We start from the raw sequence: 18,020 nt of genomic DNA, 5'->3' as shown, positions 1-18,020 counted from the left end.
TAAAATAAAAAGCCATAGAATATTCAGGTTGCTCCCAGTCCCAAGAGACCAGTCACTATCCCAGATCAATGTGTAACTTAGATCTCATACCAAAGACAACACTAGTAGCCAATCCTATAGTAAACTAAAGATTTATTAACTAGGAAAAAGAAATGAAGAGAGTTATTTATATGTTAAAGCAAGAAACATACAAGCACAAAAGAGTTACAGTCTATGGTTCCAAAAGGTGACAGAGATGTAGTAATGTGTCCATTGAATGTCTTTTAGGGCTAACCCAAGCTGACCTGGGGATGTCTGCTTTTGTTTCTTAGCTCCAGCCTTTGTGAGAGTCCAAACAAAAAAGAGAAAAAGGGACAAGACCTCTACACATAGCCTGTGTAGGGGCAATTAGCAAAGTCTTTGTGTCATGACGTCTTACAATGATCTACTTAGTTTTGATAGCCCTTGATGACTTCACATGTTCTGGCAATCTAACACCTATCTCAGGCAGAAGACAGTTACCTGTTACATAACTGGCATTCTTCAAAATGTGTTGCTCATGTCCATTCCATATTAGGTGTGCGTGCTCGCCACATACACCGGTGCTGGAGGTTTTTCCCTCAGTGGTATCTGTAAGGGAGTGGCTCTGGCACCCTCTGGGGTGGCGCGCACACTGGCACCCACTCTCAGTTCCTTCTTGCCATCCGACAATAGTGAAGGAGGGCGGATCATGGAATGGACATGAGCAACACATCTCACCAGTTACGGAACAGGTAACTATCTTTTCTTCTTAGAATGCTTGCTTATGTCCATTCCATTGTAGGTGACTCCCAAGCAGTACCAAAGGAGGCGGGTAGGAGTTCATGGACGTGCAGACTTCAATACAGTTCTGCCAAACCCAGCGTCATCTTAGGCTTTCTGAGTGATGGCATAATGTGCCGTGAATGTATGAATAGAAGACCACGTTGTGGCTCTGCAAATGTCCTGGATGGGAACATGCACCAGAAAGGCCACCGAGGGACCCTGGGCTCTGGTTGAATGGGCCCTCATGATCAGTGGTGGTGGAACCTATGCTAGCACTGGAACTAACACTGACTTCTTGTCATTCACCAACAGGCCCAGGGACCAGCCCATGACCTGTAGCTCCAAGACATCCCATTGGACCTGAGACCTGGAGCGACCTTTGTCTAGCCAGTCATCGAGATACGGGTATATTTGAATACTCTGACACCTGAGGTAAGCTGCTACTACTGACATGCACTTGGTAAACACCCTCGGTGCTGTCACTAGGCCAAAAGGGAGGACTGCAAACTAGTAGTGGTCTGATTCCACAGTGAAGTGCAGGAAGCATTTATGTCCTTAAAAGATGTCTATATCAAAGTACGCGCCCTTCAAGTTGAGGGCGGCATACCAGTCTCCCGGATCCAGGGAGGGGATGATGAAGGCCAGGGAGACCAGCAGAACTTCAGTTTCTTTAGGTATTTGTTCAAGTCTCGCAGGTCCGGATGTATCTTAGACCTTCAGGATTAGACAGTACCAGGAATAGAACCCTTGTTCCTGTACTCGCAAAGAAACTCCTCCACTGCTTCCAGGTTCAGCTGGCCCCTCACTTCCTGCGCGAGGAGACTTTTGTGAGAAGGGTCCCTGAACAGGGACAGGGAAGGGGGGTGGGGAAGAGAAAGAAACTGGAGGGTATAGCCCTGGGCCACTGTGCTGAAGACCCAGTGGTCCAAGGTTATTGTAGTAAAAGCAGGGAGAAAAGAAGTCTATGTTGGAGAAACATAGGAAGGAGGGGTTCAAGGGGCAATCTGGTAGGTTGCCCTCAGGAGCACCCTCAAAACATCCGCTTGCCTCCCTGTCTGTTGCAGGAGGCGACCGACTGGGTAGAGGGTGGAGGCTGGTGGCTCTGGCGACATTTGTAGCCTCTGCTCTTCTTATGAGCCATCTCCTGTCTGAGCTGACTCCCTTGATGCTGTGGCTTGAACTGCTTACGGGCCAGACCCGGGATGTAGAGATGTGGGGTTTTCAGTATAGTATGGGAGTCCTTCAACCCATGTAATTTACGGTCTGTCTGCTCAGCAAACAATGCCTGGCCATTGAACGGAAGGTCCTGCATTAACTGCTGAGCCTCTGTCGAAAAGCCTGAGAGGAGGAGCCAGGATATTCTCCACATACAGATGGCCGAGGCCATGGTGCATGCCACGGAGTCTGCCACATCTGAGGCTGCTCGCAGGGCTGCTCTGGCCGCAGTCTTGCCCTCATCGAGGATCACCCAGAACTCCTTCCTGGTGTCCTCAGAAAGCGAGTCCTCAAACTTGGCCATTGCTTGTCACATATTGAAGTCACAGAGGTCAAGGAGGGTTTGGTGGTTGGCCTCCCTCAACTGGAGGCTGGAACATGGATAAACTTTGTGCCCAAACAAATCCAGCCTCTTTGATTCTTTATCTTTAGGAATGGCTCCTGGTTGGCCTTGTTTCGCCCGCTCATTAATGGCTGCTACTACCAGGGAGCTTGGGGCTGGGTGGGTATATAGGTACTCACGACCCTTAGCCAGCACAAGTAATTTCTTTCTGCCCTCTTAGAGATGGGGGGCAGAGATGAGGTTTTCTTCCACAGGGCGTTTGTGATCTTAGGTACCTCTTCACTCTGTCCTGCAGCGTTGAACAGAGGATGTTGAATTGGGAGTCCAACAGTTCCTCCAGCTCCTCCGCCTGGAGCCCCAAGTTAGAGGAAACTCTTTTCAACAGTACCTGATGAGCCTTAGCATCATCCTGAGGAACTGGGTGAAGGGACCCCGTAATTGCCTCATCAGGCAAAGATGAGGAGGAAGACAGCGCCACAAGGTCTGACATGTCCAGTGGTGGGTCCAGCCGGCTGATCTCCAGGGTATGCGTGAGTCTGAGGCGTTTCCTCCTCAGGAACAGTTGGCTCTGAGGGAAGGAGAGATACTGAGGACAATGGCTTGTCCGAGGCCCCTGCCGCCGACCTGAGCCGTTGGGAAGGCTGGGTAAAGCCCCATGGGTTCCAAGGGTACCAGGCAGCCGGCCACTGGCCCTAGGGTAGTTGGTGGTACTGCCAATGTCAAGGGGACCAACAATGCTGGGTTTTGGCCCACTGGCAACGACTCCTGTCTGGTGCCGGAGCTCGAGACTGAGTGGTTGCTCTCAGGTGACCACAAGCGAGTAGACTCGTGATCCCGGTCACTGTGGTGCTGATCGCTGTGCCTGGACGGGGAGCTCTCTGCTTGGGACGAGTCTCTTCTGGAAGTCCTCGGAGACCAGCAGTGTTCTATGGATCGGTGACGGTGTTCCAGCGATCTATGCCTCAAGCTGCTTGACCGGTACTGGAATCTAGAGCAGGATCGGGAGCTAGAGAAGGTTGGTTGCCAGGAAGACCTTCCCTCCAACGTAGAGGATCCATGTCGTGGTGATGCATGCCGGCGAGCTGGCGACTGGAGACTCCACTCCTGAGACTGACTGTCCCAGACCCATGACTGGTGCAGAGCCATGGGTGAAGCACTGGGCCTGTCCTGGTGCTGCTGATGCCGGGAAGAGTGGACCTCTGCAGGCCTGTTTCAGGCCACTGGCGAGGCATGCCTCGAGCCCTGTGGGTGGTGCCCTGAGTCCAGAGACTGAAGAGGGCTTTGCCAAGCCTGCCTCTCTGCCTTCAAGGCCTGGTGGCTGTGTGCAGGCAAGCGCTGGTGGGCTGTCTCCCGCGATGGAGAGTGGTGCCGCTAAGACAGGGACCTACAGAATGGACCCAAGGCAGGTTTACCCTTAGACCAGGGTACCGCCATAGCTGGTGTGAGTGGCACCAGTAGTGCCAGGACATCCTGTGCTACTTGCAGGGCTTCGGGTGTTGATGGGACCTCTAACTGATGAAGGCCCTCATCACTGTCTGGCATGGCAGACTTGAGTCAGGGTGGGCTGGACTGCTTGACCTGAGCAGGGGTCCAACTTCCAGTAGGAGGTATCGAGCCACCCTCCTTGGGCCTTGGCTCCCCTCCTTCCCCTTGCGGGATGCAGGAAATCTTCCTCTCCCAGTCTTCTTTTGCCGCTTGGCAGCACTTTGAGACGGATGTCTCTCTCCTTCTTAGTCCGAGATTTGAAGGACTTCCATATACGGCACTTATATGCAACTCACCAAGACACCTTAAACAACTATTATGTGGAACGTTGATAGGCATTGGTTTCTTGCAGCGATCGCAGGGCTTAAAGCCTGGGGACCAGAGCATGCTCTGTGCCTAGGCTAAGTCCCATTCGGGACCAATCAAGTAAAACACTAACATACTAAGGGAAACTGTTAACTATGTACAACTATTTTACAAGAAAAGTTCGAAACACTGAACCAAGTGAAAAAGACTAGCTGAAGCAGCAGATGTTCCAGCACCATCACTGGCGGCAAGAAGGAACTGAGGGTGGGGGGAGCCGGCGGTGCCCCTTATACTGCAGCATGTGTGTGCCACTCCAGAGGGCACCAGAGCCAGTCCCCTACGGATACCACTGAGGGAAAAATGTCTGGCATTGGTGCATGTGGCAAGCACACATATCTAATATGGAGTGGACATGAGCAATCACTCAAAGAAGAACGGTAACATACAGGTGAGCTGGTCTGGTTTCTAGCTATGAATTTGTCAGTGCTCAGCTGACATCTACAGACTTGTTAAGAGCTGGCACTTGGTCTATGAGTGTCACAAGCTGTTAAGAGGTTAGGCACAGGAAAAAAGGGAGGTGTGATTGTTCTTCCCAGCTCAACCGCTGTATAATTTGCATTTTTTTTCCTATGGGAAAATGCATTGTTCTTTGAAGCTCCAGACATTTGTACTTGTTCTCACTGACCATTTACAGGGTGTGACCTTGTTCCAGATTCCATATAAAAAAGGAGTAGCTGGATTGGCAATGGGTCACTGTTTCACATGCAGTTAAAATTAGTACTGGCTGAAGCTCATTACCATCTGACAGCTATCTGGTGACCTACATGAAATAGGTTGGTAATCACAGTCCAGTTCTTAGTGGAGAAGTGTCACTATCACTAACCAGACTCAGGATTGGCAGTGGAGATTACAAGCACTGATTGGACCAGAAACTGAACTGTTCTCTTCTTAGAAGAGGAAACCCTGACTGGCCAAGGGTTGAAACATGCTAGCAGCGCAGGGCAGCAAAGCTTGTATTGCTATATTGTAGGCAGAATGGATTTCAGTCTCCATGTTTGAAATTCTGCTACTTTTTAATGAACACTAACTTCACTCAAGGTTAAAAAACAAAAACTAAGTAGTTACACCAAGACTATTAAAAATCAGCCTTAGACCCTGTTTGGTAATTTTGAAATGTATGGAAGCAAACAATCTTGAAGGCTGAAACAGTCTCACTTCTCCCACAGCAGGGATTATAAGAGACCATATTTTAAAATGACAACCATAAAAATTTGCTGTGCATCCATAATTCCTGATATGCTTAACACATTAACAAACATATGTTCAGGCACACAATGGGTAGGGGAGATGAGAACAACCTTTTTTACATCCCTCATCATGCTATTGACAATGATTACATATGCAAAGGGACTTTAATAAGTACTGAACCAAGCAAAATAACTTTAATTATTTTAATTATTTTTTCCTCAAAACTACATATAAAAATGATAAATGGAAATGGCTAAACTGATTTGCATATATCTGCCTCTTAGTCTAAAATAAATGTATGGGTCCCTGCCCTTTTTTTAATCCGTGGTAAGGAACAGACAGACTGTTCTCCATCAAACTCTCATCTTTCTATGTCACTGTCAGAGATATTGTGTTTGTGGTGAAAACAGTCAGATTAATTAGGGAATCAGCAATTCAAATTACTCAGCTACAGTTCTCGTTCACATGCTGATAAGTTAATGAAAAAAATTAGTAGGTAGCATTCGTGGGAAGCAGCTTGTACTAGGGACACATCAAATGATCAAACAGAACAAGAGAGAGTCAGGGGTTGGATTTGTAAGAAATAATTTTTGAAGGTTTTCCCAGTACATTTTCACTCTTTGTTAGTGATACTTAGACTCATCTTTGTCATGTATCAGTCATGATATAGTTTGATTTTAACTCAGAATAAGCTGATCTGATTATAAAAAAATACTCAATTGAATTTTAAAATATGCTACTTCTAATGCATTGGATGTTTGGGACAGAGATCTGAAAGGTGAGGTGTTTGCTTGGACTTTGTGCTAACTAAAGGTTGTAATGTTAACATTGCTTTGCCTCAATGCATCATCAGCTGCATCGGTAGATAGAGAGTCTCCTTATCAGGGTAGGGAGTAGTTCTACAATGATAGGTGGAAATAATACAGTGCATTTATACTGTGTCTTTCATCCCAGAGGATCCCAAAGCATTTTATAAACTAATGTTCTGATCCTGCACTGGGATCTGCTATCCTGGACCTCTGCAGGAATGGAACTTAAAAGTATACATGGGTAGCACTTAACTCATCACTGAAACTCTGGAGTGAAACACAGGAACTATTTAAGAGTACATAGTAACATGACACCCAGCTGTTCAACCATTAGAAACCAAAGGATCAGTAACTATTACTTACAAATCTAAAGCGAAGAACAGGAGCAGAATTAGCTTGGCTTCCATCTCTGTTTTCCTTTCCCTGATGCTGCCACCACTCCTCCTCCTTTCACAAGCATGATGCCTCCCAGCCCTCTATAACTCACTCTTCACATGCAGCAGGACTTCCACTTCCACTCATCCTGGATCTACCCCGCAGCCAGCTCTTTAACATCGAGTCACTTTGGAATCCATGCCAGCCACTTCCCAGCCACTTCCGGAAACCACTCATCTATTATTTTTCTGTCTGAGGCAGAGGCTGAGTGAGTCTCCTATCCAGATCAAAGAGGGGGGAAGGGGACAGGAAGAGTCAGAGCTGGGCAGCATTGTTTCTACCCATCTTCTTCTAAAGACAACAGGACCTTCTCCCTCCCAGTGCAGTGCGCCCTAATGGCTTCCCTGAACCCAGGGAACTGGACACACTGGATGGAGTTCTGCACCATCAGGACTGGCCATGTCCTCCAGGTTAATGAAGGAAGTGACTGAGACTGTAGGGGGAACTTTAGCTCAAACAGGAGAGGTCTGTGCTGAAGTGCTAAGGGTATTGGCCCGCTCCAAAAGCACAATATTCTATCCTATACCATTGATTAAGAGGAGGAAGTAATGATCTGACCCAACCCTCCTTAGCTGAGCAAAAACGGCTGTAGGCAAAAGACAAAAGTATTATAGTGAAGAAGAATTTACAGCAGTGGTGGGCAACCTGCAGTCCATGGGCTGTATGCGGCCTGTCAGAATAATCTGCTGGCGGTCCGCCCGACAGTTTGTCTACATTTGCATGGCCACCCGCAGCTCCCAGTGGCCACGGTTTGCCACTCTCAGCCAATGGGAGCTGCAGCGCTGGCTACAGGGATGTGCTGGCCACCGTTTCCTGCAACTCCCATTGGCCAGGAATAAGCTGTCTGGCAGCCCACCAGCAGATTATCCTGATGGGCTGTGTGCAGCTCATAGGCCACAGGTTTCCCACCACTGATTTACAGTATAGAGCATATGGATTAAAAACACTATTTTGCATTAATACTGTAAAAAGATATTGGTGAAAGCTTAACGTACTGAAGGTTACTGAAGTGTTACAAGTATTCTAGACAGGAATATTGACTGTCTCCTTAAGGGACTGACTCCTCTGTGAACTACCCATATTCCTCCTACTTGGCTCCCACCACTGTCACATGATTCAGTTATGAACTTGGCAGAAGCCACTGAGTGCTTTAAAAGACACATCCCTCTTACTATCTTGCCTTGGTCTTCCGTGTGTGTGATCTGCTGATATAGCATTTAATTTAAATGACAGTGTGGGATTATTGAGTATAACATTCAATTCCCTGTGCCAGGAAAGATTCGTGTTCTGTGTGTGCGTGTGTGGATTTGCATGCACACATGCCGGAGTGAGGGGGAGATACCTGTGATTTTGAGCAACGTTGGTTATTTGAGGAGTTTCACTGTAACAAAAATCTTGTGTGTGGGGATCAAATTCAATCTACAAAAGAGCATATTATCTGTTTGTGGGAAAGTGAGGAATGCCAGGCTCATAAGTGATAAACAGTAATCCAGAGATCTACTGAAATTCATTCTCACCAGACTGGAACCAATAGTTCTCCGATGCTTTTTAAAATTACATGTAATTCTTCCAACATCTGACCCTTCCAAATTTTAACTGTTCTCCGGAAATATTTTTCAATAATCTCCCATACTTTCATATCATGTGACATTAGTGTAACTGGGCAATAATTATCATGCAGTTTATTACCTCTTTTATGTTTAAAAATGGGTACCATAAGGCTTTTATTCCATTCATCTGGCATTTTATCTTTCTTAACAATATCATTGAACACACTTGTAAAATACTTGATGCTTTCCCTTCCTAATGACTTCAGTGCATCCACTGGTACTTCATCTGGCCCAGGTGCTTTCTCCTTTTTCATTTTCTTAAGTGCTTCTACAACCTATTCCTCCTGTATGCAATCTATCATGCCCCAGTTCAGCTTCCATTTTCTTAGTTCCTCTCTTGGGTTCTCCTCATTCATTAGTTTTTCAAAATAACCACTCCAGTCTTTGATTGAGTCACCATTCATTTTCCATATACCATGTTCATTTCTAATATAAGCAAATTCGTTCACATCCTTTGCCTTTTTCTATCTCGCCTTAGTAAGTTGGTAGATGGTCTGCTCTCCACCTCATGTCCTCCTAGTTGGTTATACAGCTCATCACATGCTAAATCTTTAGCTGTTGTAACACTTTCTTTGGCCTCTTTTGCCTCCATATATGTTGACTTACCCCTGCTCAAGCCACTGACCTGCCATTTTTTAAAAGTTACCTTTTTCTTCTCAAGGGATTCTTTAATTTGAGGTTTCCACCATCATGTCTCCCTTTGCATCCTTTTCAGCCCTGATTTCATCACTCCCAGGGCTTCATGCGCCTTTTGCAGTAACATTAACTTTAGTTTCTACCAGTTATCTTCCGCATATCCCCATGTGGAATCAGGAATTCTATGCAAAGAATTTTTCATTCCCCTCTTTAAATTTCCACCACTTAGACCTTTGTGGTGCCCAGAGATTCAGTTGCTTCTAGCTCTCTGCATTCTGAAGTTCATAAGAAAAAGTCTGTGCTGGTTCACAATGCACTCAATGGGTATTATCTTACAACTGATTATTCGTGATTTATCGCTTCCTCTTGTTAAAAAGAAATCAATTTCTGACTTCTGTCCTCTACTGGCATAAGTTATGAGATGGCTTTCCCTCTTTTTAAAAGTGTGTTTTTGCAATCAACATGCTATTAAAGATTGTGAAAAGATTACTGAAAAGTGTCTGCAAGGAACAGGTGAAATTTGGAAGAGTTGCAATTTGTATTAATGCTGGAAAGGAGCTCAATTGATGCCATATTTGCTCTACTAATCCTATAGAGAAGTTCAGAGGAAAGAGACATCAACTAGCATGGTCTTTGTGGACTTGGAGAAGGTGTGTGACCATGGACCAAAAAAATTAGTTTGGTGGAATTTGCAATAGAGAGGTGTGTTGGAAGGATATGTTCATCTTATCCAGGATATGCATGATGGAGAGACTACTGTAGTCAAAATTAAATGGGGCTACAGCAGAGAATTTCCAGTAAACATTGGCCTGTACCAGGGGTTAGCATTGAGCCCTTTTTTGTTTGTGTATGTGATGTGTTTGGATGAGATAAGTATATGAAGAGAGCCACTTTTGAATATGCTGTTTGTGATGACTTAGAGAAACATGAGGAAGATTGTGAGAAATACTTCACATGAAACTTTCTTTTTCATAGCTAGCTACCCAATGACTCATGATGCATGCCCAGCATTCTTGTCAGCTCATCAGCCTACAGGATCTGTTACCCACAGCTTACTTCACCTTTTTGGATTATATGTAACACAGAACCATGCTCAGCAGCACTACCTTTGGCTCATCACTGCTCTCCTAACAACCCTCACTCAACCCTCTGCAGAAGGACCAAACCCTGATAACCTGTATCTCAAATCAGCTAACAGATACATGTAAATAACACTGTATATTAGACTACCGGTATTTGCATTATACAGGAATTTGTAAATACACAGGAGATACTTTGCACTGTTATCTCATTAGACAGTTCAATCTAAGCAGATCATTTGAGGAGAACGAGGATGGAGACCTTTCAGATGCTGCAGAATTAATTTTGATAATTCAATAAGTGGTACATTTGCCTCTGAGTATTCCTGAACCACCACCTCCATGAAGAAAATATGTATGCTATTCATGTGAAAGCTTGCATCACTGATCATTTCTGACTGCAAGACTGTAGCAATACCAGTATATAAACAACTGCCTGGAAAAAGTGGTGGGCAGAAACATTTAAAGAGACTATGTAGGATTTCTACTCACTAATAATTCATCCAAGTTATTAAATTTTATTAAGAGAATAAACTTTAATACTCCAACAGCTGCAAATTCTGTTGACAATATAAGAGAGTTTGACAGAGTAGAAAGGACTTATATTGTATTATCTGACTATCTCTAGTGATAAGTTTACTGGCTAGGTGAAAATACTTTTATGTTATGCCTAAAGTCTTGGTGCTTACTAATTATCAGCTTTACAAGGCATGTAACCCAAAACGGTGCTGCTCCCTCTCATCTCACCTGTTTGCATTAACAGAACAACTGCTTGCAGAGCATATTACCTCATTGTACACTGAATTCAGGAAACTGGAGGGGAATTCCCTGAAGCCAAAAGCCTTACAAACTGTGCTAATGAAATTCTGAACACTGTCTCAGATCAGTCCCAATGTTAAATACTTACACAGGTCATTACAAAATGAACTAAAGAAAAAGTTAGTTGTTCTCAATAATTTCTTCATATAATGTCATTCTTACTTTCCCTCATATGATCTCAAGTGTTGGGAAAAGCAGATAGCTCATTTTGAAATAAGTTTTCTCCCACCTCTGCGCAAATAATCATGACGTATTACTTGACCTTGACAAAATCCTTTTCCTTTTAATACGGCCTGACTCTCCACTTTATGGTTTTGGAAATAGAGAGAAAGGCCTTGCTGTTCAACTCAGCCTAATCTGGTCCTCCATTTTTGAACCCCAGAGTTTTAGATGAAATCTTGACCCTACTGAAGTCAATAGGAGTTTTGCCACTGATTTTAATGGGGTCAGGATTTTACCCTTTATGCCTGAAGATATTTTAAGCACAATTAGAGGTCTGAATATTTGATTGAGCCCCAAAATACGGAATGTGGATGTCTAGTTCACCTATGCCACACCCAAAAATAGTTGCAAGTGCATTGTTTGTGCACTCAAATTATGGATGCTAAAAGGGAGATAAGAGCCCTCACCCCCTCTTGCACTGCAAATTATGTGCAATAAACTTTATACATATATTGGTTTTCAAAATAATGCAACACTTCAAAAACTGCCTTTGGAACCCCTAAGAGCCTAAGCAGAGAGACATTATTTAATGTGCACAATTGTAAATTTCAATAAAACTCAAGACTGAAATTTGGCAGACAAATATTTCAGTGAAAAACAGAGAAAGCCATGCAATGGACACAAAACCCTTATTCCTGATATTGATTCACACACAAAACTAAGCCAACAGGCTACTTTTCTTAAAATCAATGGTAGTATATGGCCTCAGAGAGTCAAATGAAGATTCTTAGCTTACTGTTTCTTAAAAGAAATATCTTTTAAAGGCTTTAAAAACAAACATGTTTCTGGTTTTCTTTCCAACCTCCATATTTCTCTACAATTCCAGTGTCCCTAACACTGTTAATGGAGGAAGTTAATGGACAATCTTTCTATATATTTCAATGACGTTCACTGTTTCCAGGAGACAAAATGGTGAAGATCACAAAACATTTATGATCAATGTGCTAAGTAGACAGACCTCACAATCAACATTCACTTGTACGGCAAACATCAGTATTATACTGACACTTTGGTTTTCACAGTTTAAGGAGGCAGTTTGTAATCATGCTCCCAAACATGTCAATTGCAAGTCTCCTTAGCAGACGCAGGATCCGGTCCCAGGTCTACAGTAAGTTCTTCATGATCTCTAAACATGCCTACTACCCCTCATCCACTTCCTCACAATCCTTAAAGCAACTCAGGTATGTCTACACTGCAGTTGAAAACCCACAGGTGGCCTCTGCCAGCTGACTTGGGCTCACAGGGCGGTTTAATTGTGGTGTAGGTATTGGGACTCAGGTTGAAGCCTGGGATCTAGGACCCTGAGAAGTGGGAGGGTCCCAGAACTCAGGTTGCAGCCTGAGCTCGAATGTCTATACCACAAGTAAACAGCGTCTTAGTCTGAGCCCCTTAGCCCAAGTCAGCTGTCACAGGCCAGTCATGGATGTCTAATTGCAATGTAGACACACCCTTACTTCCTTTAACACACAAACCCACAGAACTCCCTGGATATTACTGGAGACTATTCTTTCCCTGTGCATATTTAACTCCCACTGAAATTAATTACTGGGAACCATGCATCGATAAGGACAACTGCAGACACTCCTCTAATTTCCAGGAAGCCATTATTTCAGGAAACATTATTATGTGCAATGTTGTATTTGACATCCTGTCTGCTGAGCACAGATCAATCAAGTGATCTGAATTTAACTTGGTAATTATGCTTGACAACTTCTCCTGGTTCATGACAGTCACTGCACTGTTCCATGATATGATAAAAACATGTATCATCTATAAACACCTGGCATTAATGTGTATGCTATGTAATGCATAAACTTTGGGTGTTGGGACAATCACGCTCACCTATATCGTCCCTTGACCATTATAAAATCCTGCCACAAAAAAGGAAAATGTCATGAAACGCATTTTGTTAAAACCCCATTAATCTATCATGTCCTTTTTCAGTAAGTTTCATTCCCATCACTACTGATTCCCAGGCACAGGAGTTCAGCTTGAAGAGAAATTTTACATTTTCTAACCCGTTGCCTCTTGATTTATTCAACAATTTTACAGTCTGTTGTATGGGACAGCATGACCTCATGGGAATGATAAATGATCAGGTTCAGTACATTAGGCAAATCATCTAATATTTAAATTGAAAAGTAGAAACATCATAAGATACTGTAAAAAGCACAGGTATAGAACAGTATGTTCATAGAATCATAGAATATCAAGATTGGGAGGGACCTCAGGAGGTCATCTAGTTCAACCTCTTGCTCAAAGCCGAACAAATCCTCAACTCAATCATCTCAGCGAGGGCTTTGTCAAGCCTGACCTTAAAAACCTCTAAGGAAGGAGATTCCACCACCTCCCTAGGTAACCCATTCCAGTGCTTCACCACCCTCCTAGTGAAAAAGGTTTTCCTAATAGCCAACCTAAACCTCCCCCACTGCAACTTGAGATCATTACTCCTTGTTCTGTCATCTGCTACCACAGAGAACAGTCTAGATCCATCCTCTTTGGAACCCCCCTTTCAGCTAGTTGAAAGCTGCTATCAAGTCCCCCGTCATTCTTCTCTTCTGCAGACTAAACAATCCCAGTTCCCTCAGCCTCTCCTCATAAGTCATGTGCTGCAGCCCACTAATCATTTTTGGTGCCCTCCACTGGACTCTTTCTAATTTTTCCACCTCCTTCTTGTAGTGTGAGGCCCAAAACTGGACATAGTACTCCAGATGAGGCCTCACCAATGTTGAATAGATGGGAATGATCACGTTCCTTGATTTACTGGCAATGCCCCTGCTTATGCAGCCCAAAATGATGTTCACTTTCTTGGCAACAAGGACACACTGTTGACTCATATCTAGCTTCTTGTCCACTGTAACCCCTAGGTCCTTTTCTGCAGAACTACTGCTTAGCCACTCGGTCCCTAGTCTGTAGCAGTGCATGGGACTCTGTGCAGGACTCTGCACCTGGCCTTGTTGAACCTCATCAGATTTCTTTTGGCTCAACCCTCTAATTTGTCTAGGTCCCTCTGTATCCTATCCCTACCCTTCAGTCTATCTACCACTCCTCTCACTTTAGTGTCATCTGAAAACTTGCTGAGGGTGCAGTCCACGCCATCCTCCAGACCATTAATGAAGATATTGAACAAAACTGGCCCCAGGACCGACTCTTGGGGCACTCTGCTTGATACCGGCTGCCAACTAGACATGGAGCCATTGAGCCCATTGAGCCCAACGATCTAACCAGCTTTCTATCCACCGTATAGTCCATTCATTCAGCCCATACTTCTTTAACTTGCTGGCAAGAATACTTTGGGAGATTGTATCAAAAGCTTTGCTAAAGTCAAGGAACAATATCACTCATGGATGCAGGAGTGAAATCAGGAAGGCCAAATCACACTTGGAGTTGCAGCTAGCAAGAGATGTTAAGAGTAACAAGAAGGGTTTCTTTAGGTATGCACCATCAGCAAGTTTTCAGATGACACTGAACTGGGAGGAGTGGTAGATACGCTGGAGGGTAGGGATAGGATATAGAGAGACCTAGACAAATTAGAGGATTGGGCCAAAACAAACCTGATGAGGTTCAACAAGGACAAGTGCAGAGTCCTGCACTTAGGACGGAAGAATCCCATTCACTGTTACAGACTAGGGAACGAATGGCTAGGCAGCAGTTCTGCAGAAAAGGACCTAGGGGTTACAGTGGACGAGAAGCTGGATATGAGCCGACAGTGTGCCCTTGTTGCCAAGAAAGTGAACATCATTTTGGGCTGTATAAGTAGGGGCATTGCCAGCAGATCGAGGGATGTGATCATTCCCCTCTATTCAATATTGGTGAGGCCTCATCTGGAGTACTGTGTCCAGTTTTGGGCCTCACACTACAAGAAGGAGGTGGAAAAATTAGAAAGAGTCCAGTGGAGGGCAACAAAAATGATTAGGGGCCTGGAGCAAACGACTTATGAGGAGAGGTTGAGGGAACTGGGATTGTTTAGTCTGCAGAAGAGAAGAATGACGGGGGATTTGATAGATGCTTTCAACTACCTGAAAGGGGGGTTCCAAAGAGGATGGATCTAGGCTGTTCTCAGTGGTACCTGATGACAGAACAAGGAGTAATGGTCTCAAGTTGCAGTGGGGGAGGTTTAGGTTGGCTATTAGGAAAACCTTTTTCACTAGGAGGGTGGTGAAGCACTGGAATGGGTTACCTAGGGAGGTGGTGGAATCTCCTTCCTTAGAGGTTTTTAAGGTCAGGTTTGACAAAGCCCTGGCTGGGATGACTGAGTTGGGAATTGGTCCTGCTTTGAGCAGGGGATTGAACTAAATGACCTCCTGAGGTCCCTTCCAACCCTGATATTCTATGAGGGGCTTGGAGTGCAGGAGACGGCTCTGGGCTGGGGTGCGGGCTTTGGATGGGGTCATAAATGACAGGTTCAGGGTACGGGAGAGGGCTCTGGGCTGGGTAGGGATGGGGGGGTATGGGCTTCAAGCTGGGGTGCAGGCTCCATATGGGACCAGAAATGAGAGGTTCAGGTTGCGGGAGAGGGTTCTGGGCTGGGGTAGGGGTTTGGGAGGTGTGGGCGTGCGTGTGTGGACCCCTGCTGGGGATGCAGGCTCTAGGGTGGGGCAGGGGATGAGGGGTTTGGGGTAAAGGAAGGGACTAGGGCAGGGGTTAGGGTGCTGGGAGGGGGGTGCGGGATCCAGGAGGGAGTTTGGGTGCAAGAGGGGACTCCAGGATGCGGCAGGGGGCTGGGGTTGTGGGAGAGGGGTTCAGGATGTGGGGTGCTGGGACCCCACTGCTCCCAGGAAGTGGCTGCCAAGTCCATGCCGTGCAGCCTCTAGATGCATGGGCAGTCAGGGAGACTTTGTGCGCTGCCCTTATGCTAGCAGGCACTGCCCCTACAGCTCCCATTGGTCATGATTCTCAGCCAATGGGAGTTGCAGAGCCGGCACTCGGGGCGGGGACAGCACACACAGCCTCCCTGGCCACCCATGCATATAGGGGCTGCAGGGACCTGGCAGCCGCTTCCGGGAGCTGCAGGAAGCCTGCCTTAGCCCCGGGCCCCTGCTGTGCTACCGACTGGATGTCTAACCCTAGAATGGGCTTAGGGGAAAATATACTGCTTTTCCCATACTAAAAAAAAAAAGTGTTTACAACCATTTAATTTAGGAGGTGTAGAACCCAATGCTTTGGAGCAAGTGCATGAAATTTGGCAGAGGTGACCTTTGTGTCAGGGATGTGCCTTTTGCTGTTCCCATGAAAAACTGCTCAAATTGGCCAAGATATAAGCCTTTGTAAAACTGAAGTTTGCACATGCTCAGAAAAACTTATTAGATTTTGGCAGCTCAGTTCTACAACGATTCTGACTACATGGAGTATACTCTAACCCAGAGCTGCCACCAGGATTTACTCTGCAATTGCTGCTCCTGCATGCAACCTTAATTTGCCTCCCCTTGTGCATACAATGTAGTCTTTAATTATGTGATCACATATTTTTCCACATGACCTCTGTTTCATTCAGTGCACAGGACGGACTGTCAGCCTGGGAGCTGGGCTTTGAACATATAAAGGGCTATATAATGCTAAGCATTCTGAAAAATCAGACTCTTGTCTTCTCAAACTGAGCACTCAAAATTTCTTGAAACTTTTGACTTTAATCTTTCTCAGCCTCAATTGCCCATCTATAAAATGGGGAAAATACCACCCCCTTACTTCACAAGAGTGTTGTAAAAATAAATCCATTAATGTCTGTGAAGCTCTCAGATAATATAGTGATGAGTGCCATAGAAGAGCTCGTGAGGAAATTACTAATTCTGACCTCAGAGCAGGATTTGAACAGTCTGCAGTAAATAAGTGCTATGGCCAGACACTGAACAACAAAGAGAAAACAAAATATCGAATAGCTATTCATCTGGTAAGTGCTGTCCACGTTGTGCACTTAATGAGGCCTGTTTTAAAAAAAGGCATGTGATTATGCACAGGCAACCTTAATTCAGGCATGTCCTAACTTTTGAGAGCTTGACTTTGCAACCTTAATGTTCTTTTGATGTATTTTTGTTATGAAATTATTATTATGTACGTAGGCTTTTCTCCAAGGAGCTGTAGTACAGGAAACTATTTGCATAAGAAACCAATATAATTTTTGGATACAAAAGTCTATACAGAGGTCAATTTCTGAATTTTTATAAGTTATGCCATCACGGTCTTTAGAATGGTCTTTAAAAGGTTGAGTGCTGCTGTCATTTTATCTGCATCATACATTTTCTTAGTTTGTCTGTGCACAGAAGTATAATCAAGGAGGAGTTATACTTTAAGTAGTCTCTTTCACTCTGAATTTTGCAATGGGAAAAATTCACTAAAACTGGTCCCAACTCTAATTTTTCTTGCATCATATGCATGCTTCTCTTCTATCACAATTTATTTAGAAAAATAATAAAATATTATCAGAAACAAGAAGTTTCTGAAGATACTTCAAATGTGTGCAACACTAAACTTTAAGTGTAAAAAACAAATGGGGGGGTGGGGTGGCAACATTGCCTAGTGCACAGCACATTGGCGCGGGACTCAGGAGACCTGGGTTATTCCCAGCTCTGCCATTGACCTGCAGGAAACCTTGGGCAAGTCATGTCACCTCTTTGCTTTCCATCAGTACAATGAGGATAATGATACTGACCTCCTTTGTAAAGTGCTTTGAGATCTAATGCTATTTCAAAGCTCCCTAGGTATTGTAACATTAGTACCCTGAAAATCTCTGCGGTGAGGTAGGAAGCTGGGACCAGGGCTGGCTTTAGCAAGTGCGGGGCTCAATTCGTACTCACCCAGCAGCACTTCGGCAGCAGGTCCTTCACTCGCTCCGGGGCTTTGGCGACACTCAAGGACCCGCTGCCGAAATGCCACCAAAGACCCAGAGCACTGCCAGGTGAGTGAAAATTAAAAAGGCACCGGCGTGGGGCTTTCTTAGGCACGGGGCCCGATTCAGGGAATCTGGCAAATCGGCCTAAAGCCAGCCCTTGCTGGGACAGTAATGTCTGTAAAACTGAGGAATAAGAAAATATGT

General features: G+C 44.8%; 1 protein-coding gene across 7 annotated transcripts in view; it reads right to left on the bottom strand.

The window, feature by feature from the left end:
• HHAT (hedgehog acyltransferase) overlaps window positions 1–18,020 on the bottom strand; it is a 349,307-nt gene that overhangs the window by 56,283 nt on the left and 275,004 nt on the right. The window lies entirely within an intron of this gene.

This window comes from Gopherus flavomarginatus, chromosome 4 (genome assembly GCF_025201925.1).
Source record: "Gopherus flavomarginatus isolate rGopFla2 chromosome 4, rGopFla2.mat.asm, whole genome shotgun sequence".
Lineage (NCBI taxonomy): Eukaryota > Metazoa > Chordata > Testudines > Testudinidae > Gopherus > Gopherus flavomarginatus.
This window is presented reverse-complemented; position numbering and strand designations above follow the sequence as displayed.